Consider the following 24,193-nt stretch of genomic DNA (forward strand, 5'->3'; position numbering starts at 1 on the left):
TGAGAAAAAAATTAAGAGCAAGACCTTAGGAAAGGAAACTAGACCCAACCTGAAAATATCCGGCATAGAGTAAGTGCTGGATAACATGTTCAAGACACAGCTTCACATGCACAAATAAAAGTACTTAAAAGTATTCTCTTTTAAATAGCTATGCAAACACACATAAAACAGGTACCAATTTTACAACAAATATCAGTCTGCCACAGTTCCATTATCTTCTAAATAGTATTAATTCCAAGTAAAATACAGCTTATATGGAATTCCTAAAACCACACCAACATCAATTCCTTTAAAACAGCTGAAATGTCATAGTATCAAAATTAGACGAAGCAAGGGAGGACTGTCTAACAGATTTAACCCTGAGGCGTTAGATACTGACAATTCAGCTGTACCAAGATGCAGAACAAAAGACAACAAAAAGACTCTAAGCATTAGTGGATTGCTTTAATGAAAGGTAATATGTTGAGATGTTTGAGGAAAGTTCTCCCATAAGACTTACCATAGCATTGATGTTTTAACAATAATATCTCAAAACTATATTATTTTAAGTGCAAATGAATAGTTCCATGCTCAAATATTGTCAAAATAGACCCAAGTAGCCAAATGATTGTTACTTACTTGAATTACTATCATATCCTTTCTGTTCCTACTTTCAAAATTACTGAAATAATAAAATAGATTGTATTAGTCTGCTCAGAATACCGTAAAAAATACCATAAACAACAGAAATTTATTTTCTCACAGTTCTGGACGCTGGGAAGTACGAAGTTCACGATCAAGGTGCCAGCCAATTCAGCTCCCGAGTAGACCTCTTTCTGGTTTGCAGACGGCTGCTTTCTCTGTGTTGTCACATAGCACAGAGAGCAAACTCGCTAGTCTCTTCTCAGGAGGGCGCTAATCCTATCATGAGGAACCCACCCTCATGACCTCATCTAAACCTAATGATCTCTCAGTGCTTAGCACTTCAACCCATGAACTTGAGGGAAACACACAGTTCAGTCCATAGCATAGATGGATAGATAAAATTTTTATAAAGATCATCCTCAAAAATTGCTACCAGTGGCTCTTCCAAAATTCCAATCTAATCAGAATCCCTTTCCTACTACAATTCCTGGATAGCTAACATAATGTGGGAGCAATATCTGAACTGCTCAGCACAAAATAAAAAGTCCTCATGACGTAGCCTTCACTAACCTCTCCAGCCTTATGTCACATCAATTCCTACATGAACCCAAAGCTATAATTAAACTAAACGACCTGCAGTTCCCAGAATGCACCATGCTCTTCTTATGCCTTCCACCTTCACACTTAATGTTCCTAGGCTAGAATACCCTGCCTCTACATTGCCAGGCTAATTCCCACTTATTAAAGTGTGCACGTAATATCTCCTTGGGTCAGAACCGTCCCTACATCCTTCCCCGCAATGCAGGTTAGGGGTTCCTATGGACTCGTGCTGCACCGTCTGTGATAGCACTTGGTGAGCTGTACTGTAACTGCTGATTCACGTGTCTCCCTTACTAAGCTGTGAATTCTCCTTGAGGCCAGCAGTTGCACCTTCGGTCCCTGTGTCACTGACACATATCAGCACAAGGCCTAACACATAGTTGGTATTCAAAAAAAAAAAAAAAATGAACGGATAAAAGCATGAATCCAACAGACCACGGAAGACTTTGAAGAAAGGAAAAGAAGAGGAAGCATTTTTTATTCCTATCATTACACATCCATCTCCCACAGATATAGTTCTGGTTAGTGAGAAATTTGCCCAGCGTTTTGATGATTACCTCAATCATCAGCAAAATGGACCACATAGAAATCACTGGAAGAGCAAGAGCAAACACAGAGGCAGAGAATGATGGCACTTTGCCACAGAATTAGAAAAATACACAATGCACAGCAAAGTGTTTATCCATAAAACAACCTTTACACTCTCCCAATGTTATGGATTAGTTTACTGCCTTTTAACATGTTTTACAAATGCCAGTGAACAACTGATGGGCCCCCCTCACAAAGGAAAACTCTGTCCCATTCAGACTTGCAGATGGCACTTTAAGGTTGTAAACTGATTAAAGCACCTTCCCTAAAAAAAAAAACAAAAAAAAAAAAACAACTCACCTGTGCCCCCGTCATCAGAAATACCAACTTTATATACAAGAGTGAGAGCAAAACTCTGAGTGGTCCTAGGGAAAAGGCTTTAGAAACTGTAAAGTTCTGGCACGAAAGCCAGCAGTCATTAACAATCAAATTTAATTAATCAAATTGTGGTTTGATGGTCCTTCAGCAGGAGGGTAGCTGAATTAAGTGGAGGGGAAGAACTTCATGCTCTGTCTGACTCATATTTTGCCTTTTTCTCTTCTCAAGAGAAACAAGTTCCTCCCTAATGGTGCATTTTCTGATGACCAAACATTAACTCATCCACCTAAATCTCCTCAATGACTAAAAAGTTCCTCGCTTCATAATGAAAAAAGTAGCTTGTAATTTTAATGTAAATACAAGAAAGAGAGTCAAAGTTTTATTCCTCTTCCTCAACCCACGGCACCCTAAAACATAATAAATTTTAATGTAGTCTTAAGTACAGATTCTTAGACATGACTCCATAAAAGAGATTATACACCACCATCCCTTAGTAGAGGTAGAAAAAAAAGAGCTATAATGTGCTTTTGTCCTATGGCTATAATTAAGGTTGAAAAAAGCCTTCCGTTTTCCCCTCTACGACATCAGATTTGAATTACCCCTGTCTCATCTTCATCTCCCCTAGGTATGCTCTTTTAAAACTGCCTCCACATCTTTCCAGTTTCCCCTGAGCAACTCCTTCCTGCTTTCAACTTTTCACTGTTCACTCAAAACCTCTTGTCTCCTGTCCTAAAACTTGCTGGTTCCATTTCTTTATTCTCTTTCATCATTCCCCTTCCCCAGATCCTAACACCGTATCTTTAATGACTCACGGGAAAGATCATTATATATATATATATATATATATATATATATATATAATCAGCAGTGGTCCACTGTGATAAACTGGAGAATGCATAACCCAAAATAACATCTCCCTTGATTCAAAATAACAATTATTTATTGAGTGCCCATTGTGTGCCCTGCAAGGGTTATACAAGATCAGCTTTACTGGATTGTGAACTTCATGAGAGGGGATGATTCATCTTCACACCCTGCCACACACTCACCAGAGTAGTACCTCGATCACCCTTCTGAAGTCCAGAGAGGTCGGAGCCTCTTCTGGGGTAGATAACTCCTGGTATTGGAATACGAAGAAATGCCAAAACAGAGTGACAAAAATAGTGTATGTTTTAAATATGCATAAAACATGCCACACAATATTATTGTGTTGGTCTCAAGATAATTACATGGTCTAGTAATGAAACACAAGTTCAAAGTTGTATGATCCAGAACACCTTCTTTCAGTCCTGTTGGTATGTTTCTGGGGCCCTAACATTCAAAAGTAAATATCAAGACCAACGGGAAGACCCTTTGTGAATGGGAAGCCTAGGCCAACGGGCCGCCCACCCCCCACCACCTCCCAAGGTCTCTACAGAGCAGTGACTGAAGGACTCAATAAACAACTCCACAGTGAACACATGGTCTCTGCCCTCAAGGAACTGACAAACTAATTTTTTCTTTTTTTCAATGGACTCACTTTCCACCCCAACTCCTCCCCAAATATAATGGAAGAAATATGGTGCCGGGAGACCAGGATTCCATCCTGGATCCATCATTAAGTCACTAATTATGGGCAAGTTCTCCTCCATATATTTAAACTTCAGTGTTTTTGGTTTTGTTTTGTTTTCCATAAAATGGAATATTATCATTTTCAGGCCAGCCTTCTATACAAAGGTTATTAAGAGCTACACATAAGATGTGGAGTTGCTTTGTAAACTGCAAAGCCCTCCAAAAAAGTGAGGTACATGGGAACAAAAGTTGAATACTTAATCATATACTGCCTTATCATACTGCATTAAAAAAAATTTAATGACATTTATAAATATATAACTTCAGAACTTAACATTGTTGTGTCCAGGGAATAATAAGAGAAGGGGACCAAAGGTGAATGGCTATCATTTGAAAGTAAAAAATTTTATAGAACCCTAAGGGGCTCTGGCAATTCTTCTGTGAATACATGAATATTCTTTGTAATCTTTATCCCGTGTTGAAATAATTTCCATGAGTAACCAGAAGATGACGACTCCCCAAACCTTATTCCTTAAGGTCCCATACTATCCCAGGCTTTTTCTTCAGTTAAAACTTTCTAGAAAAAGTCGCTCATTCTAGCTATCTCCTCCCTCTCAACCCACCATAACCTTGTTTCCTCCATCCTGCTAAATTTACACAAACATGACTAATGACATCTTCAATTACCCAAACTGCCCTCTAGAGCTTATCTATTTGGTTCATAGGACTCACCATGGAGGAGTGTTCCCTTCCTCTGAGTGAGTGAAGGAAGACACTCTCCTCCACATCCCTCCTACTGCTAAGGCTGTTTCCACTCCTCTCAGGGTCCTTCTGGGGCAGATCACCCACCCTCTCATCCTTCTCCCAGGCAATCTGATCCCCACCTAGAACTTCACTGCCACCTGGACCTGAACAGGCTCTTCTCAGTCTCCAGCTGAGCCCTTTCTTCTGAGCTATAACTCTTCTTCTGACTACCCGTTGGACAGCTCCACCTGGATGTCCCAAGGCCTCTCCAACAGGACTTGTCAGATTGAGTCACCTTCCTGCATTCCCCACTCCTTATTCGGTTATGTGATCACCATCTACCCCCACGAATACCCTGATATTCTCCTCCTTTGACCCCACCCCAGAGATCAGACCAGTCACCACAGCTCTGAAACGTCCACCATCCTCTCCAGCCACATGTCTCCCTGTTTCTTGGCCAGACTGCTGCTCCCCCTGCCTCCACATGAGTGTTTCTTAAAGTGTGGAACATGTACTACTGGTGGTCTCCCAACATGATGCTAGGTGGTTCTTAAACTTTTTTCTTTTAATGGTTAATGCTCTTTTCTATTACATATTAAAATAAATTCTCAAGGTGAGCATCAAGACTACATTTCTCACAGGTATACCTGCTTTGAACAAACTTTCAGGCATGTTAGAATAACCAAGGGACTTTTAAAACTGTCACCACCTGGGGTACATCCCAGACCAACTAAATCACAAACTTGTCGGGTGGGGATAAACATCAGGTCTGGAAAACCCCAGGCGCTTCCAATGTGCAGACAAATTTGGGAATGATTCCATTATAATAAGCCTGACATTGGCATTTAAAAGGCTAAGCCCATCTAAAGAAATTAAGTAAACAGTCATATGTAGGGTAAACAGAAAGGGTGCCCAACTCACCCTGGTTTGCCCCGGACTTTAGGACTGAAACTCGCATCTCAAGATACCCCTCGGCCCCAGGCAAGTAGGACAGCTGGTCACCCTACTCAGGCAAGGCAGTGTCTTAAGTTTGGGAATGAGTGTTAGCATTTCCCAAAATATGTTCAGCAAAATGCTCTCCACTCTCCCGGGCTGTTAACAGCTGTGTGGCTACAAATGCTTCCACTATGGAATAAACTTGAAAGACCCCAGGGATATCCCAAGATAAAAGATTAAGTTAATGGTTTTCCACTTAATGCCAGGTTCTCAGAACCTCCAATGTACTATGGTTATTTACACTGAGAGAAGGATGCATTTCTTAAAATATTTGAAAATCGTTTTTTGTACTTTATGATTGAGGTTTTGAGAAACTTCTTGTTAAGTGTTGCCTTGTCTGTACTTCCAGACAATTTTAGGAAAATATAAACCTGATAATGTTACTTCTTCATTATCAATCCCGCACTTTAAAAAAAACCCAAACTCCTTAGCAGGTGGTCTACTCTCCCAGCTCTCCCTTCTTTTACCCCTTCCTGTGCTCTAGTGGACTGTTTCTCAAAGTTTTAGAAGCATTTAAATCACTTGGGGATACTGTTGCAATGCTGATTCTGATTCAGTAGGATTTGGGGAAGGCCTGAGACTCTGCATTTCTAGTGATGCTTGCTCCCAAATGATGCCATCACTGCTGATCCAGGATCATACTTTTGAATAGCAGTGCTCTGGGCATGTTCACTTCTACAGGATGCTGTCTTTCCTGTAAGCTCCTGTGCTTCCAAGGCACTTTTCCCACCTGATAACTTCCTACTCAACCTTCAAGATGCCTGAGAACATCATTCCCCAGAAAAGATGACCTCCAATGCCCTCTCAAACAGAACTGCACATTCCAGCTTTATTTTATGTTTAGAGCTCCATTCTGGTGCTTTGCTCTGTTGAAAAATATTTTTCTGCCTCTCCCAAGTGAGCTTTCTGACAGCCTTCTTGTCTTTATATGCTCAGTGCCTGGCACAAAGTAGTTACTCAACAAAACCTACACAGAAGGAAGGAGTGGCCACACAAAGGAAATAATGCATGAACTTAGTCTAGGGAAGACTTTTAGAAATCAAGGTTGCATACAGAATCAATTCTGTGGGTTTGGAGTTTTGTGGTTGAGGACCTTCAACGAGAGAAATAAGTAGAATCTATGTTCACCTTGTAGAGTCAAATCACAAAGAAATACCATTAGCTACTTTTTTATACTATGCAAAAAAAAATAAAATAAAATTCCCAGGTTTCTTGAAATGAAAACTAAACCCAGATAATCTTCTGATTAACATTTAACAGACTAAAATCACCAAGCACAGTGGAAAACGAAACACCATTTGACCTCTAAATCTGTGTGCATCTCCTTTACAGAGAATGCTTCTCACAATTTTAAGTTTAAACAAACCTTTGTGAAAAGGGTATTCCAGCAGATTTAATGTAGCCACAGCTGTCAAAATCATGGGCAATGTATCACACTTAAGAGAGTATTTGAAAATGTGTCAATAATTATAATTAGACACTTGTACTAGATCTAATATACTTTCACTACCCTTTAACTTCAACAGATGTGAAATTAAAACGAGTTCCGTAAAAGTGCAACTCTCAGATCATAATTTAATTCTAAAGCAGATATAAAACCTGTCATACTACAGAGATACAGTACATTTTTCAAGAGGACAAAAGGCCATCATATTGTCATACATCATTTTAGGTAAGGTGATCACCTTTAATATTGAAAGGGTAAAATACATTATCGAAGTGACAAAATCTTCCAATATTTATTTCACTCATTTATATTACAGTTAAAGATTTCTCTTAAAAATTATGCATGATCCACAGTTCAGAGATGATAACTGTTAGTATTTTGGTGTCTTTCCTATCAGTTTTTTTTTTTTTTCTCTACATCTACATGTATATAATTACAAATATAGACTTGTACTATGTTTTATGTCTGTTTATGTTTATGGAATTGTACTATGGAACTGTACTTAATTTACGTGTATGGAACTATACTGTTTTAGTACCCTGCTTTTTCTGCAGCATGTTATTTTGTATACTTCCCATGGTCATTCATTCAGTCCAAAAATGTCTGCATGCCTACTATGGAAAAGGCAGTGTACTAGGCACAGGACACACACACACATACACATTACCAAACAAACATAGTCCCTGCTCTTGGTGTTTACTTACAGATAGACTGGCAGTATATATGGTAGTAGATGCAAGATATAGAAAAGAAGGAAGAATCTCACTAGACAGAAAGCCAACAAAAGCCTCTTTGAGGAGATAACTTTTAAAGTGAGATCTGTCCCTGAAAATTCATCTAAAATAAAATTTTTGTGATTGCATAATATTCCGTTTTATGAGTATGTTACATATAAAGGTTATACATATAGGTCACTGTAGAAAATTTGTGTTTCCATTTTTCTCTTTTCTTTTTTTTGCTACTCTACAGCTAGATGAATAAATTTGTATACTTAAAGAGCTTTAGTAAGTGATTTTTTTTTAATGAGTAACTAAGAGCTCAAAATCTTTTCCCAGAAAATTACATTTACATTAGCAGCCCAAAATTTCCAAGTCTTTCAAAAAAAAAAAAAACCAGGATGTTGCTTAATTTGGGGGAGCCAATTCGAAAGAAAAAAAATGCAGTACAGGAAATAAACATGAATTTTATATTAGATTTTATTTACTTGGGCTTGAATTTTTAAATACATCTAATTTGGTAACCACCAGAAAATCTAACCATCTTATTAAACTATACCAGGTAAATACCTCAAATGTTCCAATAATCCTTATTTTACTTTCTTCATATTACAAAAAACTTTGAAAGATCAAAAGATGACTACTCTGGTCTGCTCCAAAGTGAACATAAACAAAATGTTGTTAAAGACAGTCTATCATATGCCTATTGTTTTTCTTTTAAGCTACTATAAAAATAAAATGTTTTCCCTGAGTCTAAAAATCCATTGCCTCCATTTTTGATCAATAACAAAAAGCTGACTATATGAATTTCTTGGTCACTAAATACCCACTTACCATTCACCGTATTAAAAAAAAAAAAAGATAATTGGCCATATAAACTCTGCTTTTAACTTAAAGCACAAACCAGACAGTGTTTTAAAACAATCAAAGTAAAGCTGTGGTTAGCAAGGCTTCGAAAGCCCAGGGTTCTTCACCAACTCAAAACTTACACAGTGAAAAAATTAAAAAAAAAAAAAAGACATCAAGGTCCATTTCCTGGAAGGACCAGAAAGAAGGGAGATTGAAAGAATCAACAAATTATCAAACTTTAGAAATAGCTGAGTCTATGCCCTTCTTGGCAGATGATAAAAGAAAAGTACAATGAAGAAAAAGGTTAAGAAAGTGACTTTCTTGGGTCACGAAGTTGGTTTACACTAGAGATCAAACTAGTGCGTGAGTCGTAGGGGTTGCTTCCTCATTTCCATCACGCCACACTGCTTCACTAATACAACTCAAAAACCCAGTTCAAGGTACAACCTATATTGTAATTTAAAATGTAAATACCCTTCGATTCAGCAATTCTAATCCTTGGTATTTACCTCCAGAAACACAGGAGATAGAGACAGCTCTCCATATACCATGTTTCCCCAAAAATAAGACCAGGTCTTATATTAATTTTTGCTCCAAAAGACGCATTAGGGCGCATGTTCTGGGAAAGTCATCCTGAAAAATCACGCTAGGGCTTATTTTCCGGTTAGGTCTTAATTTCGGGGAAACATGGTCCATCTGCATATAAATCAATAAGTAGGTATAATAGCACACATAAGGAGAGTCACTGCAACATTGTTAGCACATAATGCTACCTAAAATAACAGGTAAAAGACTGGTGAAACAAATTATGATATGTCCACACAACAGAATCCTTTCAGAAGAACAAGGAAAACTGTTTAAACTGATAGGAAAAAATTTCCCAGATAAAGTGTTAAGTGAAAAAAGCCAGGTACAGAACCGAAATGTGCAGAATATGATACACTATATATAGGAAAACACATTAGCATGTGTTTGTAAAGGTAAAGACTATCACTGGAAAAATATACAATTAGTTTTAATGATGGTTTTTCTCCAGGAAGGTAAAGTAGAAGGCTGGAGAACAAAAGTCACCTTTCACTATACAACCTTCCTACCCTTTAAATCTTATATAGAGCACATGTAACATAAATATCATTTCTAAAGCATAAAATATCGTAATATGATTTTTAAGAAAAAATTTACAGGAACCAATATTAACAGGCACAAGTAATGAGATAGAGCAATCTATGAATTAGAAACAAACCACCAACTTAAATTAAAAAAAATAAAAAGAAAAGAGTTGTATGGCCCAAAAAGGAGACTGAAGCGTTCAAAACAAAAGTCTCTATGAGAACAAATGAAATTTCTTCCAGGAAGATTTCCATGTGCAATGCGCACATCTGAGAAGGAATCACTCCACTTGTGACTTAAAATGTCCGAAAACAACAAGACCTTTAGGGATCACAACAGAAGCAAGTGGAAGAAGGGGAGCAATTGAGGTAGACCTCACTGATTAAGTAACAATGAGTTGGCGGGAATCCCAAACAACCACACCTAGATAAGGAAAAAAAAAAAAAAATCATACGAATTTGAAAAGGACATTTCATTCTAAACTGGCTAAAGGCAAAAATAAATGCCAGGCAGCCATTCTCTTCTGGCACATTTCCACATCTCAGGGTTGTAGCAACCACTTTGTCTATCACCTGTGATACAAAAAACATCATTGTTAGAAGCCTTGTCACCTAAATGCATAAGTCTTAGCGAAAATAGGCATAAACATAAGTTACAGATGTCACCCATCAAACAGCACGCCTGTCTTTGATTCTGTAAGCAGATGTTTACCAGCTCCCATGTTCAAAAGTCTAAGACTGTTACTGTACTCCTTTATTAGGATAAACATTTGATTTATTTGCAAGATAGGTCACTTGACCCCAAAAAGTCAATAAAAGACTTTGAACTGTTTGTAGCTGGTTTATTTTATCATTCAGACATTAACCCACTTCTTCCTATTTCCAAAAGGGACCTCTCCCCCAGATCCAATGTCGCAGCACTGCCTTTCCATCCTCTCACCCAATCGCCAGTACGAAGCCACAGATCCAATCCTTATTGCCAGTGTGCCATTGCCATATTTCCCACTCCTCACTCGACTCCAGAAGCCCTCTTCTTTGTCCTTGTTCCACCAAAACCCCAACAGCACGCCCTATCCCAAACCAGCTCCTCTCGACAACCTTCCCTTTAAAAATCAACATCATTCTCCCAGTCATCCAGGTTCCAAAAGTCAGGTAACATTTGCTCCCCATCTATCCCTCCCTCTCTTCACAAAAATGATGTATTCACCCAATGTTTACTCCAGCCCAAGGCCAAAACCCTAATTCCACTTACTCTCATTTCCCTTAGCTGTTGGACATCCACCCTCACCATTAGACTAACCATCTGTGGCCATGAGAAGACCTATAGGGACAATGCACTTAGCATATAGGTGAGGCAGGGAAGGAAAGAAGGGAGAAGCCACTGACACTGGGCCTCACTGTCTGGGAGAAAACAGGATGAGCTGGGGTTGTGGTGAACAACAGCATACATGTCCCCTCTGACAGATACAATTACAAGGAGCTCTGGCAGGTTCCTGTGGGAATGCAGGCCTGGTGCCACCAGCGCTCTCAATTTTCCAGAAGCACGTAGAAATTTGGACTTTTTTGCAGGAGACATCAATCTGCTGTTCCTTCCAGTTGCCTCTGAAGTCTTGATGCCTCCCCAAGAAGCTGCACCTCAAGGCACAGTATCTGATTCTTGTGATTAAAAATATGTACAACTATGTTTTGTACCACTTGGCTCCTAACCAAAAGCCAACTATCTCACATGGACATGCCCCATTCCCTGGTTTTGGATTGTTGCCTATTCCACAACCTACTCACTTATAGTTGACACCGCTCAAAATGGTAACATCAAAATGGTATCTCTTTCCAAGGCCAGCCAAACAGCCACTTCCTGAAAGGTGTTGGTTGACCCTTATCCCTCTGCATCTTGTGACCCAGATACTCAGCATTCTGCCATTTATCATTAGATGTGTGATTCTTCAATCCCTTACTCAAGTACACCTTAAATTGAACTTAGTTTTACTGAACTTGATAAATGCTTAATCCATGAAGGACAAAGAGGGGAAAAGATAAAGAGGCAGCAGCAACGCAGGGAAATTTTAATAAGGACAATGATAACGATGATGGCTGCTGCTACTGATGAAGCTCTTACATGTTTGAATGCTATAAGTAAGCATTCCTTTACTATCCCCTACTAACCTTGTTTTGCACTTCTGAACAATACATGCATGGGGTCATCATCCCCACTTCCCTCCAATTCTTTTGGTGCACACACATGACCTGTACAAGCACTCCTGCTGTCCCCTTACCACTGAAAGTCACCATCCCATTCAAATATAATCTAAATAAACAGGGAGCTAAGTGGCTCCTGCCACCAGCTTAAAGTAATTAGCCCCACCTTTACTGGGATCAAGGTGAGGATGCTCTCTTGGGCCTGGTCCCAAGCACATATTAGACACTTTGATTTGGAGAAACAAGCAAAGACCCTCTACACAGAGAAAATAGGGTGGGGTGGGGGGAGCAGCGGGGTGTGGTCCATCTGTAGAATAATTGAGACTCACACAAAAAGAAAACCAAAATTCTCATCCAGATTAGCAACTGTTCAATAAACAAAAAATTAAGGCTGATTTCTAACACTGGTTAGAACCCATTAGCAGGATGCGAAATCAATTTAGTAGAGACCAGAATTTTTTTTAAATAAAATTTGAATAGAAATTAGGAAGCACTGCAATATTGTTTCGTAAAACCTGCAATTCAGCTTTATTTGTAATATGCGTGTGTATATGTGTGTGTATTCAGTCATGATGGAAAATGAATGCCAAGAGTCAAAATGTCTTTAAAACACTGACATTGAACATTCATGTTTATATTTCTGGGGACTGAGATTTTCCATTTTTACTATACGATACTCCTAAAGTCAGAGAATATTTGATCTTGCCACCTATTGTGCACAACAGTTCAGTTCAAGTTCAGAAAAGCAGATAAAAAACTATCATTTGGCACACTTGTCCCTTACCGTTTTCCTTATTCCCAAAAAGGAAGCTAAGGATCACTCTAGATAATCACCTATACTTTCTCTTCCTACTAACTGCTGCTACATTTATTTCTATGCTGTGTAAGTCTCTGACATCAAGTTACAAGTCCGAAAGCTCCAGCCTTCTTGGTGGTACCTATTTCCTTCTGAACGTTAACCTACCACTTAAGGAGAATGAACAAGCAAGCACATTGTATCTTCACCCAGAGTGTAACAACATTCAATAATAACTACTAGAGTGGTAGCTTCAGTGTTAGATTGGTTTAAAATATCTCCTCAATCCAGCCCCTCTACACCGAAAATGCTGTTTCTCAAGTTCTTTCTATTGCACATTTTTCTCAGTACCCCCACCCACTCTCTAATCTCCAAGTATCACCCCATACCTAATATCCAGTTTCATCCAAGACCACCCTACCTTTCTTTATCCTTTCTGTACATTTCTCCTCAAAGTCAAGGTTATTTTTGAGAAGTTCAATCAATACTTCTTCCATAATTGGCTAAAAAAGAAGAAGAAACAAAAACTAGAGCAATCTTATTTTCAATGGCATCCATGCTGCACGGTGGATAGCAAAGGCTCATCTTGGCTTTCACAGATGAGCAAGACACCAGCCATCAAGTATTCAAGCGGAAAAGGTCTAAGTCAGATGCCCACTCAAAGCAGCCCTTCAAACCTATCAAAAGAGAAGTTTACTTTGGATTCCATGCATTTTCCAAAGAGGATGTCCACATTCCACGTCTCACATGAGCTCTGCCTACCAGTTTCCACTGTCAACTGTTAGAACATAAACAAGAGACAGTCAGTGTAAAGGAGTTGATTGGCCAGGAAACTGCATCCCAGCCATACACGGTATCGCAGGATTCCTTGCTCTGCGGGATATAAGATATTAGTTCAGATACTCTTCCTAATAAAGAAGGTGTCATCTTTAAAGCCAAAACAATCTAAAAAGGAAACATACATATAGATTTTTGTTGAATTCACTAAGTACAAATTACAATATCTTGTATAACGGGGTATGAAAAAAAGTTCCTTTTACCTAGAATGTCTTTGGTCCTCGCTTCCCAAACTTGTCCTTAAGGCCCACTATGTCTGGTGTCACCTTCTCTGAGACTGATTCTCTAGAGGACTGGGTTCCTTTGCTCTACTAACGTGCTATAATCCACTCATTCTCTTGGCAATTAAAACAGGACTTATTGACTGTGTGGTCTGGGCCAGGCATTGTGTTAGGCGCAAAAGATACACAAAAGATGAATAAGACACAGTTCTTGCCTTCAAGGAACCCAGTGAGAGAATTTAAAAGGTTTTAAATTGGTGAAGAGGAATGAATTGTGTAGAACAAATAAATGGAGGAATAAATAACTTGAAGTCCTTGCCCTCAAAGAGATCAATCAAGTCCCAGAATAAGTAGTGAAGATGATAAAACGCTAGGAAAATGTCAAAAGGCAAAATCCGGGAAGCATTCTTTCTTGCAATGAGATTATTCTGAGCCCTGAAGAATTTGGCTCTCCCTAAAAGTGGGGGGAAGGGCAACGCAGAGGAAGAGAACAGCTGAGGCCGGGCCTTGTGATGAGAGAGCTGAACTCTTGGAGACACATCAGGACACCTGCGCTAAATGGAACCTATGACCTTGCCCCATCCTACAAAAAAACAACCTTCATCTACTGCATGAACCTCCACACAATTTGGAAAGGCTAAAATTTAAAGTCACTTTCCCAGTCACAGAAATAAAGGCCAAATACCCAGAGCAAACAATGAAGCAACCCTAATGGGCAAAGTGGAATGCTGGTCAGAGACTGAAACCCCAAAATCAAACAAACGGGTGGTAGTGGCTCTGAAAAACAAAGCTCTCATGGATCCCAGAAGAGTCTGTAGACGTATAAACAAGCTCAGATTTCCAGAAATGCATATAAGAGCACAGGACTATTATTCAACTTTGCAGTCAGTTTGAATATTGGAGACAAGGGGAGTATTTGTTTTAACTTCAAAAAGGAAGCGGCTGGGTCTCTTATTAGTTAATTACGAGAGCGTAAGTTCAAGCAAAATTACATCCCATCTGAACCAAAGGCCACGATGTGCCAACCACACCAACCTGATGAAGCTCTTTGAAAAGGAGTCTTTAACTCGAATGCCCTTTCCAACAGCCAAATCCTGGTTTGGAACTTCTGATTCTTAAACAAGCACGGCAAGCAAGAGCAGTGTATGGCCAACAGCTAAAAAAGAGGTAAACCTTCCACTTGGTTCTTCGGGGAGCTGGAATTGGCCACAGAAAGGAACACAAAGTTTTCACTCCAAGAGATCAAAGAAGGCATTTTTGTACCAGGAAACCCAATTCAAGTCCTCATTTCCAGGAATAAAGCCATAGTGCCCAATACTTGCTTTGGGAAAATAAAACAGGAGACTATGTGAGCTCCAATTAAAATCTCTGATGGCTTTATTTCCCAGTCTCACCAGTTTAATGCTGTCAACGTTTTACCCAGGCACTGCTTTAACTGAAATACCAGCTTCTGGGGCTGAATGGTCATACTTAGCACTAGGTAAAAATGAAAGCATTTTAACACTTCATGACCACATTCGTTGTCCCATCCGGAGCATGAGATGCACAAGGCAAGGTGATGCTAAGAAGTGCCAGTTCTCCCATAACCGCAGTCAGGAGAAACCACGCAGAAGCCCATGCTATTATCTTAGTCACAATACAGGTATGCCCCACTTTTCGAAAAGTTCATGTTATGCCGCTTTGCTTTTATGAAAGATCTACATTAGTACCTGTTTTCACTAACTGGGAAAAAAAATTGGAAGAGGATTTTCGCTTTTGCCAAAGAAGCCGAAAGGAAAATAGTATTTGCTTTGCAAGGATCCTTATAGAGGCAGCATGTACCCTGAGCAGTGAAAGTTGGACCCACAAGCTTCTTTCCCAGAAACCACACTCAGCATCTCAGCTTCAAGCTGCCATAACTTTGATCTGTGTCTGTGAGCATCTGTGCTTTATCTCAATTTATTTTGTGCATTCCTTTTAGTATACATTGTTATTTTAGTTCTTATATGTTATTTGCTATGATTTAGTAGGTTATTTCTGGGGGTCTGAGAATGCTCAAAATTTTTTTTCATGTAAATTAATAGTAATTGATTTTTTGCTTTATGTGATTTCAGCTTACAAAAGGTTCCATAGGAATGCTTTACTTCCAGGTAGCTGGGAAAACCTGTACAGGAAATGAGCATGGAAGCAGGAGAAAAGAGAGGAGGGAATGTACCTCGATCTTATTTCGGGTATGACAACAATCAGCTTTGCTTTAAAATGATCACCTGGGGTCTTGTCAATCAGCCATTCGTTCTGTGTGTATCACCAATACTGTATATCTACCTACCTCCTCCACCTTTATCCCCAGATCCCATCAATGCGTGCCCAGCGCTCACACACACACGTGCACACATACACACTCCCCAGATAATCATTATCCTGAATTTGGGGTTTCCCTAGAAGTATGACTGCATCTTTATAATTATCTCCTATTCCTAACAAGTGAGTTAGGAATATGGCAGTAATACAGTCTTCTCTTAAAAGATACCTTTTAAGTTTTGTTTTCTAAAAAGGTGAATTGTCACTTTAAAACAAAAAACATAATTAATAGACAAAGTGACACTTAGCTATGGTAATCTCATGAATACAGTGTAAGAATGAATAAAATTGGGCAAACACTGGCGAAAGTAGAGAGAACATGGGTCCGGAGTCCCACAAAATCCTGGTTCAAGTCCCAGCTCCACTGTTCATTAGCTCTACAACTTTTTCTTCACTTAATTCTGCCAAGCCTCAATTTCTTATTGTAAAAGAGTGAAATAATAACAAAACATATGGTTGTTGTGAAAACGTCATGGAAAAGTGCATGTAAAGGGCTGAGCACTGTGCCTGGTACATATCCATTTCCCCTCCCCTAATCATTATATCTGTCATCAAATTCACTCAAAACGTTATCAAAGAATTTTGCCACCATCAAGAGTTTACTTCTAATTGTTAACAAGTTGTGCGTTGATCTCTTCACATAAAAATCAACATGCATGGATCCAACAGCAGAACAAGCACAGAGGGCTGTTCGGAGGTCCCAGCACCTCTTTGCCTAAAGGACAGTATAGCTACGCGCATTGATTCCATCTTCCCATCGTGACCTTGAATAGCAGGATCATTTTTCAAATCCATTTCTGCCCCTTCCTCCCTCCCCCAGTAAGGCTTGCCTACTCAATCCAACCTTACCTAGAAGCCTATCGTGACCATCACAGAACTAGTTCAGTGCAATCTAGGGTAAGATAGAGGCATAGTCTCTATTTACTGATTCAACACTGTTATCTGTTCCGTGGACAGACGCAAAAATTTAGGAAATCACAACTTTGGGGGGAAAAAAATCATCACAATGCTATTAATGAAATTAAGTTCCTCACTTCTGAAATTACAGGCATACCTCATTTGATTGTGTGTCACTTTATTGTGTTTCACAGGTGTTTTGTTTTTCACAAATTGAAGGCAAGACCCTTCAGCAAAAATATTACTATGACTCACTTTGTTGCAATACCCGCTTTATCTCGCTTTATCTCGGTGGTCTGGAACTGCATTTGCAATACATCCAACTTATGCCTATAATTACAATCCTAAATGTAGCATACTCCTCCATCTTTACTCCACTTCCTTACTATTCTCTTAAAATTACTTAGAGATAACAAGAAGCTTCTTTGGATTCAAATGATCACTCTCTTCCAAGGTACAAAAGTTGTAAAACTACTACCGAAATCAAGTTTTATTTAAAAACACTCTCTACATTTCAAGTAAAACTCACCCATAGTGCTGGAAAAGGAAAGCAGGAACCCGTCTATACCCATCCCAGCCCTTCATTTTTGCCATGTCTCCAAAGTGTACTGCAACATCATTCACCACTTTTGAGTATTTGCATGAGGGGGGACGGTACAAATGTTATTATCCAACACACAATTCCATCAGTTTAAGGCCTACATATTTCAGCTTTAAAAGACTTCTGTTTTTTTAATTCCAGGACAGAAAACAGAAATAAATGAACCACAAAAAAGTGATTTGGTCTTGGGGGCCTCCCGATGGCTCAGTTCGTTAGAGCGTGAGCTCTCAACAAGGTTGCCAGTTCAATTCCAGCATGGGATGGTGGGCTGTGTCTCCTGCAACTGAAGATTGAAAACAGCGACTGAGCTGAGCTACGCCCTCCACAACTAGATTGAAGGACAACGACTTGGAGCTGAGGGACCCTGGAGAAACACGCTGCTCCCCAATATTCCCCAATTAAAAAAGAAAAAAAAACAGACATAGTTTTTTAAAAAAAAAAAAGAGTTAATGTAAGAGAGGACTGAGTTTTGAAAAAAAAAGTGATTTGATCTTAAAATCTGGGTGATCCAAGTCCTGTCTAGACCTAAGGTAACTTCCTGACCCCAATGTCCCCCATCAGTGAAATGTGAGGCCCGTATTTCATACTTAAGCATACTGTAAAGCTGGATGGCAAACCCAGTGTCTGAGGTCAGCACAAGTCTAGTGTCCGCTGGCTGCCCAAGCCCGGGCCCCTGGCCAGCCACCCACCTCCAAAGACAAGTGCCAGGACATACTATAGTGCTTCCATTTAAGGCCCGCCACTTAGATCAGCCCATCTCTGAAATTTCTTAACACCATCTTTCCAGGAAGAATTTTTCTGGGAGAAAAGGGAGGTGGTGTCTATTTTTTGCCACCGCCTTCCCTGGGCTGTCAGAGCAGTGAGCAGGGACAGGGTTCTTTAAAACCACTGGGTTGTGTCTATGTCTCAACTGGAGGTCTCTTTTCAAAAATATACAAAATATGTATGAGGTGAATCATTTTTCTCATCATCTAACTCCCATCACACACACCTCAAAAAAAAAAAGCCCGAAAAAAAATAATAAATCCATTGTATTACTTTGCTACCTCTCTCCAAAAGCTAAATTAAGCACAACTTTTTAACCCAAGGCTTTTCTTCTGCTACTAAGTGGAATGTTATCTTCCCTAAGTAGCCTCCTCTATAGCTTCTCTCCTATGCAAGAAGTATTCAAAACTCCAGGGAAAAGGGAGGGGGGAGACATATATTGCACAAAGTGGACAGAGCTGAGCCCGTCTAAAACCCAGCAGAAGGTGGTGAATAGGGCGGCCCCAGAGACCCACATCTCTCCCCAGCGCGCCTAGGGTTCTAGCCTCACTGTTTTTGTTACAGTGTTGAAGGAAGGGTTTTAAACTTGGCAAAGTACCGTGCAACATCTGTAACCACATTTGCCTTCTGGGGATCGGAAGATGAATCCCACATTCCTGGCTTTGAAGCTTTTTGAAACTGCAGCTAGGAAGAACGGAGAGGGAGGGAGGGAGTTGAGCAGAGTTTATTGGCTGTCTCTCCAGCAGAAAATTCCTTTTGGAAGCGATGGATATTTTGAGGGTGGGGGTGTTTCGCCCATCTCTTTACTCCCTACCAAGCTCAGCTAGGAAGGTGAGACCCGTGGTCGGGCGGCCAGATCGATTTACAAGTCAGAGGCGCACAGACTGAAGGAGTTCACTACACACACACACACACACACACACACACACACACACACACACACACACACACACACACAGAGCAAACCAGAGACACCCCCCGCCCCCCACTGCATGCCTCTGCCCTCTCCCATAGCCCACCAGCAGTTCAGGCCCAACGCAAGACAGTTTTGTTCCGCGGCTGCTTCCCTCGCCGAGAGTGGATCGAGCTTGGGGGAGAAAGGAATGAAAGCGAAGGGGAGGCACCGCAGACGCCCACCCTCCCACCCCCAATCCCAGCCTCTTCTCCCGTTAGGCTCCCTCCTCCCTCGATCCACCCGGCTCCGGCAGGCGCGGCCGGCGACCTGCCCTCACCTCTGGTCCCGCCACGGTCGGGGGCTGAGCCGGGGGAGGCGGAGTGCGAGCCAGCCGGGCGCTGCAGGTCGGCGCGGCACCGGGCGGGCGGCCCCGGCGGGCGCGGGGCGGGGCGCTGCAGCCGGCGGGGGAGCCCGGAACTCTGCGGGGCCAAGGGCCGGCGTCCGGCCCCGAGAGGAGGCTGCAGCGGGGCGGAGCGGTGCGCGGGGCCAGGGGCTTTCCAGTCCGCGGGCCGGCACGGCTGGCCGAGGAGCAGCCCGGCAGCGGCAGCAGCGGCAGCCACCCCGGGGAAAGAGCCGAGGGAGGGAGGGGAGGCGGGGTGAAGAGGCGGAGGAGGAGAAGGAAGGGGAGGAGGGCGGGCGGAATAAACTTCCCGAAGCGCCGCGGCACGGGCAGGGAGGACGGCCGCGGGCGGGGCGGGCCGGCGGGTGGGGGCTTGCCCTGGGGGCGTTGGGGGAGACGGTCACAGAGAGTAGAAAAGTTCCCCCAGCGCGGAGGGGGAGGTTGCTGCGGCGGCGGCGGCTGCAAAAAGCAGGAGCCGGAGCGGGAGGAGCGGGAGGAGGAGGAGAAGGAAGTGGCTGCGGAGCGATCGGCCAATGAGTGTCTGGAGCTGTGATTAACCAGGCAGCAACACATCATTTCCTCCCGGCGCAGATCCAGGGAGCCGGGAGGGAAGGGGAAGGCGGCGGGGCGGGGCGGTCCCCGCGCCCCCTGCAGGCGCCCGGCCGGTGGCGAGCTCGCGGAGTCCCGCCGAGCCTGACCTCGTCGCCCCCGGCGCGCCTCGCGCTGTTTGGCGGGGCCGAAGGAGGCGGCGAGCGCGCCGCCCGCGGGTCTCCTCCGAGGCGGCGGGGCAGGCCCGAGCTGGGCTCCCGCGACCGGGGTGGGAGGAGGAGAGGCGTCGCGGCGCGGGTGAGTGCCCAGGTAGGCGCGGGCGGGGCCGTCTGGACAGCTCCCGGGGTGAGCGGGCGGGAGGTGGTGGCTGCCTCCCGGCCCCGGGACTGCGGGAGGCGCGCGGCTGGAGTCCTGCTTATTAGACTTAGGCTGGATTCTCAGAGAGAAGCCTCGGCATTCACATCCAGGCCATTTCTGACCTGCCTTCAAATCCCCTTCCACTTTACTCATTTCCTCGCAAGATCTGGGATTATGCTAGAGCTTGCCATTTCGCAGTCGGCCTCCTTAGTAATAAAAATATGCGGGTTGGTGAGGGGAGGGGGCTTCTGCAGTAATCTAGCCCGGTCCTAGGCGCCATGGGAGCTTACAGTGGAAAGGAAGAAACATTCCCCGCCACAGAGAGGCTGACAACCTCGGTCCTTAGATACACGAAAACACTCCAGTGTGCTAATATTATCCAGAGCATCAAAAAGGCATGCAAGGATCAAATTTTGCATGGTGCCTGCTGAGTGTAAGGAAAGCACCAAACCATTTTCTCTGCCCTCTAGAAGCTTATGCACAGTCCTATCACAAAGCAAAATAAAAGCATGAAAGCCATAAATGGGAATACCATAAAGTATTTTTATCTCTACAGGTTCATTTATGCAGCAGGCATTTATTGGGTGACTGCAGTACTGCAAAAGATTGCAAAGGAAATGGAAGATCTGGGCCCTGCAGGTCAGGAATTTACAATCTAATGAGGAACACAAGACATACATACATGAAATAGCTAGAAAATAATCCCCAGGTATTACAGAAGCAAGAAGATGGAGAAGGCTGGGTGCTTTATTATTTTTTAAAGGGGAAGGGCTTTGTTCCTATATGATTGGTGGAGATCAGGAGAGGAAATTCCAGGTCAGATAAAGCAAGAGTGCCTATATGTATTCTTGCTCTTTAGAACAATATAACAGGGATTTCAGTGTGATTTGGTTGAAGTGTCAGCCGTGGCCACTTAGAAACTGTGTGACCTTGAGCCCATTTTTAACCTCTCGAAGAAAGGAATAGAGCATGTCTCATGAAGTTTGTTGTGCAGTTCAAATGAGATTACACACATGTGGACGCTTTTCAAGCTGCTGTGTAAATGTTCCTCAATCCTGTACATTTACGGAGTCCTCATTTTACTGGCCCTTTGTTGGTAACCTTCTCTTCTAGTCTGTAAGCCCCATGAGGGCAGGGACCAGGTTTGGCTGTGTTCACCGTGTATCACACCTAGCAGAGTAGCACATGTGGGTACTCATAAAGCTTTGCTGAATAAGTGAATAAATGAACTAATGAATCCTGTTGTCCTTTTAACTGTTCTTTTAGCTGTTCCTTCAGTAGTGGTTCCTTCTTGTGTGCCTGGTTCAATGCAAAAAACCTTCTAATTTTCCTGTGACTAATTTGTATTTCAGGAGATTATCTGGGAGGATTCTGGGTAGTTCTTGTAGACTTGTAACATTGATCGGTTGATTTTCTGTGTGTGTGTGTGTGTGTGTAGAGCAGGAGGATACACAAGGATACAGCCCTGTCCGCCCAAGGATAAACCAAGGATACATCCCAAATGCAGTCCTTTGGCTTAGACACCTTAATCCTGGATTTCTCAACCTTTGTACTATTGACATCTTTATATGGCAGGATAATTGTATTGGGGTGCTTTCTGGTACGTTGTAAATACCTTTGTATCATCCTTAACCTCTATCCAGTAGATGCAAGTAGGACGCTTTCCTTCTACAGTTGTGACCACTAAAAATGTCTCTAGACATTGCCAAATGTTTCCTAGGGGGCAGAATCGCCCCCTGTTGAAAACCACTGCCTTACCCCACATCTAATCCATTGATTTAACTCTGGTGGAAAACAGACCAGTAAAGTAACTTGGACGAAATACATCTTCTGTTATTCTAAGATTCTCAGCTCTCCTCCATCGTATGTTTCAAGGAGCACGACTCTAGTTAATTAACTGCCTGCTGCATTGTGAATTGGCATCTCTTCTGATTTCTGCATATCGTCCTCCTTTACGCCCAGATCAACATGTTCATTTCTAAAAGTCAACAGCTTTCAAAAACTATTAGGAAACAGGGTCTTGAGCAACCTAAGAGTCCTGTACAGTATTTTCCTATAAAATTTGGGGAATTTATTTCATAAAATTTTGCAGCAAGCATTCTCATTACAGTTAAGCTCTTAGACTTAAACAATAACCACAGCCTCTCTGCACTCAGATGTGATACAGAATATAAATTGTAATTTTTAGAACTGATTTCATTTAAAATAAGTACGTAACTACAGTGAGTGACTTCTTTTATCTTGAAGCCATTATTTTGCTTCTAGAGAGAGCTTTTCTTTTATAGTGTTATAAGGGAACATGGTTTATTAAAAACCTATAAAGCGAAAATCAGCTTAGTTATACATATTAACTTCCAGCAGCAAATTCTTTAGAAGAATATTGGGGTGTTTGAGAGCTGGTGGTATTGATGAGACTCCTGGCAGATTAATGTGCTGCAGTTCAATTTCTAAAGATTTCTTGAAGAAAAATAAAGGATAATGGTTAAAGTAATGAGCAAATGCTAATAAGTCTGTTCGTTTAGTATGGGCACATGGAACCAAAAATAAACCCTGCTCCTATCAGGCAACAGTACCAAGTTTCTGACGTGAGCAGACATTGGTGTTCAGCAAAACAATATCTGTCTCATTAAATGAAGTTATTTGAAGCACTAGGTTTATAGTTTTGTTCATATTCAGTTTTTCTATAGTTTTGTAATGATTACAAGCATATAGAGATTGTTTACATCTAGTTTAATAATGTTTCATATTGAAGTTGGACATTGAAGACTAGAAACTGCTTAGAAAAAGGGCAAAGTTTGAGGGTTGGATGTGGCTTATGGTAAAGTGATTCTCCTATTTCTATTTTGTTAGACTGGAACTAGGACACATACTCTTAGGGGATCTCCAAGTTCTTTATGAAATCCATGAAATTTGTGCTTTGGCTTCTGTTACAGTATTTTTTAAACAAATTAATAAATTAACTATGATACATATTCGAGATCATCTGAATGTCTACCATGCAAATATGATTTCGCTATCCTTTTTGGCTTTGTACCTATAGGAACATGCGGCTTATTCAAATGATAATTGCAATAAAAATAATTTAAGGTATCAATAAAGGTCCATGAAGATTCTGTTTTTCCTTTTAAAGCTGTCTATACATTACTCAATCATGAGAAATACTGACCCAGCTGCATCATAACTATTCTTGGAGAATGATGAATTCAGTGTCCTTGACATCTAAAATTTAGTCCTAATCCTGAAGCCCATAAAAAAAAACCAGTACTGTGTTCCAAAGATCTAAGTGAATGGATCAGAATACCAGGGGGTGGAAGAGAAAAATCAACCTGAAAGGGTCACTAAAATTCCTATCAGGCCTGGCTCCCTTTTCCCCAAAAGGTAAACATTTAACCAGTCAGGACAGACACTTATTAATCTTCCAGTTAAACTTTCCCAGGTGTATGAATGACTCATTAATTGTTCATTTCATACAAGACTTTATTGGCTGTCTACCATATTCAAGGAACTGTAGGAGCTACACGGGGAGTCCTCAAATGGCCCTACAGTTATTTCCCACTTGGGAAAGTTAATACAGTCACCTCCTGGCACAGCAGGTTACATGCAAACTAGTGTGTGGCTATGGGCCAAGCATGTGATAAAAGAGACATCACAAAACCATTACAGAAAGGAAAGATTATTCATTCAAATGATATTGAAGCACTTGGGGAAAATCCTGTTAGTGCTTCCTCTCATACCATTCTTGAAAATATTTCCAGAAGGAATAAAGAGTTAACATTGTTTTAAATGATAAAGTAAAT

General features: G+C 41.4%; 1 protein-coding gene and 1 long non-coding RNA gene across 3 annotated transcripts in view; one reads left to right on the plus strand and one right to left on the minus strand.

Moving 5' to 3' along the window:
• Positions 1-19,567, minus strand: part of ACVR1 (activin A receptor type 1) — a 128,030-nt gene extending 108,463 nt beyond the window's left edge. For both annotated transcript variants that reach the window (XM_074336651.2, XM_074336653.2), the window contains exon 1: positions 19,428-19,567. The gene's annotated coding sequence lies outside the window, so the exon portion shown is untranslated. The remainder of the gene's footprint in view (positions 1-19,427) is intronic.
• A 515-nt stretch (positions 19,568-20,082) lies between these two features.
• Positions 20,083-23,657, plus strand: LOC148754863 (uncharacterized). Its single transcript, XR_016019770.1, has 2 exons — positions 20,083-20,348; positions 20,953-23,657. It is a non-coding gene; the product is annotated as an uncharacterized LOC148754863 (long non-coding RNA).
• Positions 23,658-24,193: the final 536 nt, after the last annotated feature.

This window comes from Rhinolophus sinicus, chromosome 17 (assembly GCF_057876585.1).
Source record: "Rhinolophus sinicus isolate RSI-liver-muscle chromosome 17, RSI-T2T, whole genome shotgun sequence".
Classification (NCBI taxonomy): domain Eukaryota; kingdom Metazoa; phylum Chordata; class Mammalia; order Chiroptera; family Rhinolophidae; genus Rhinolophus; species Rhinolophus sinicus.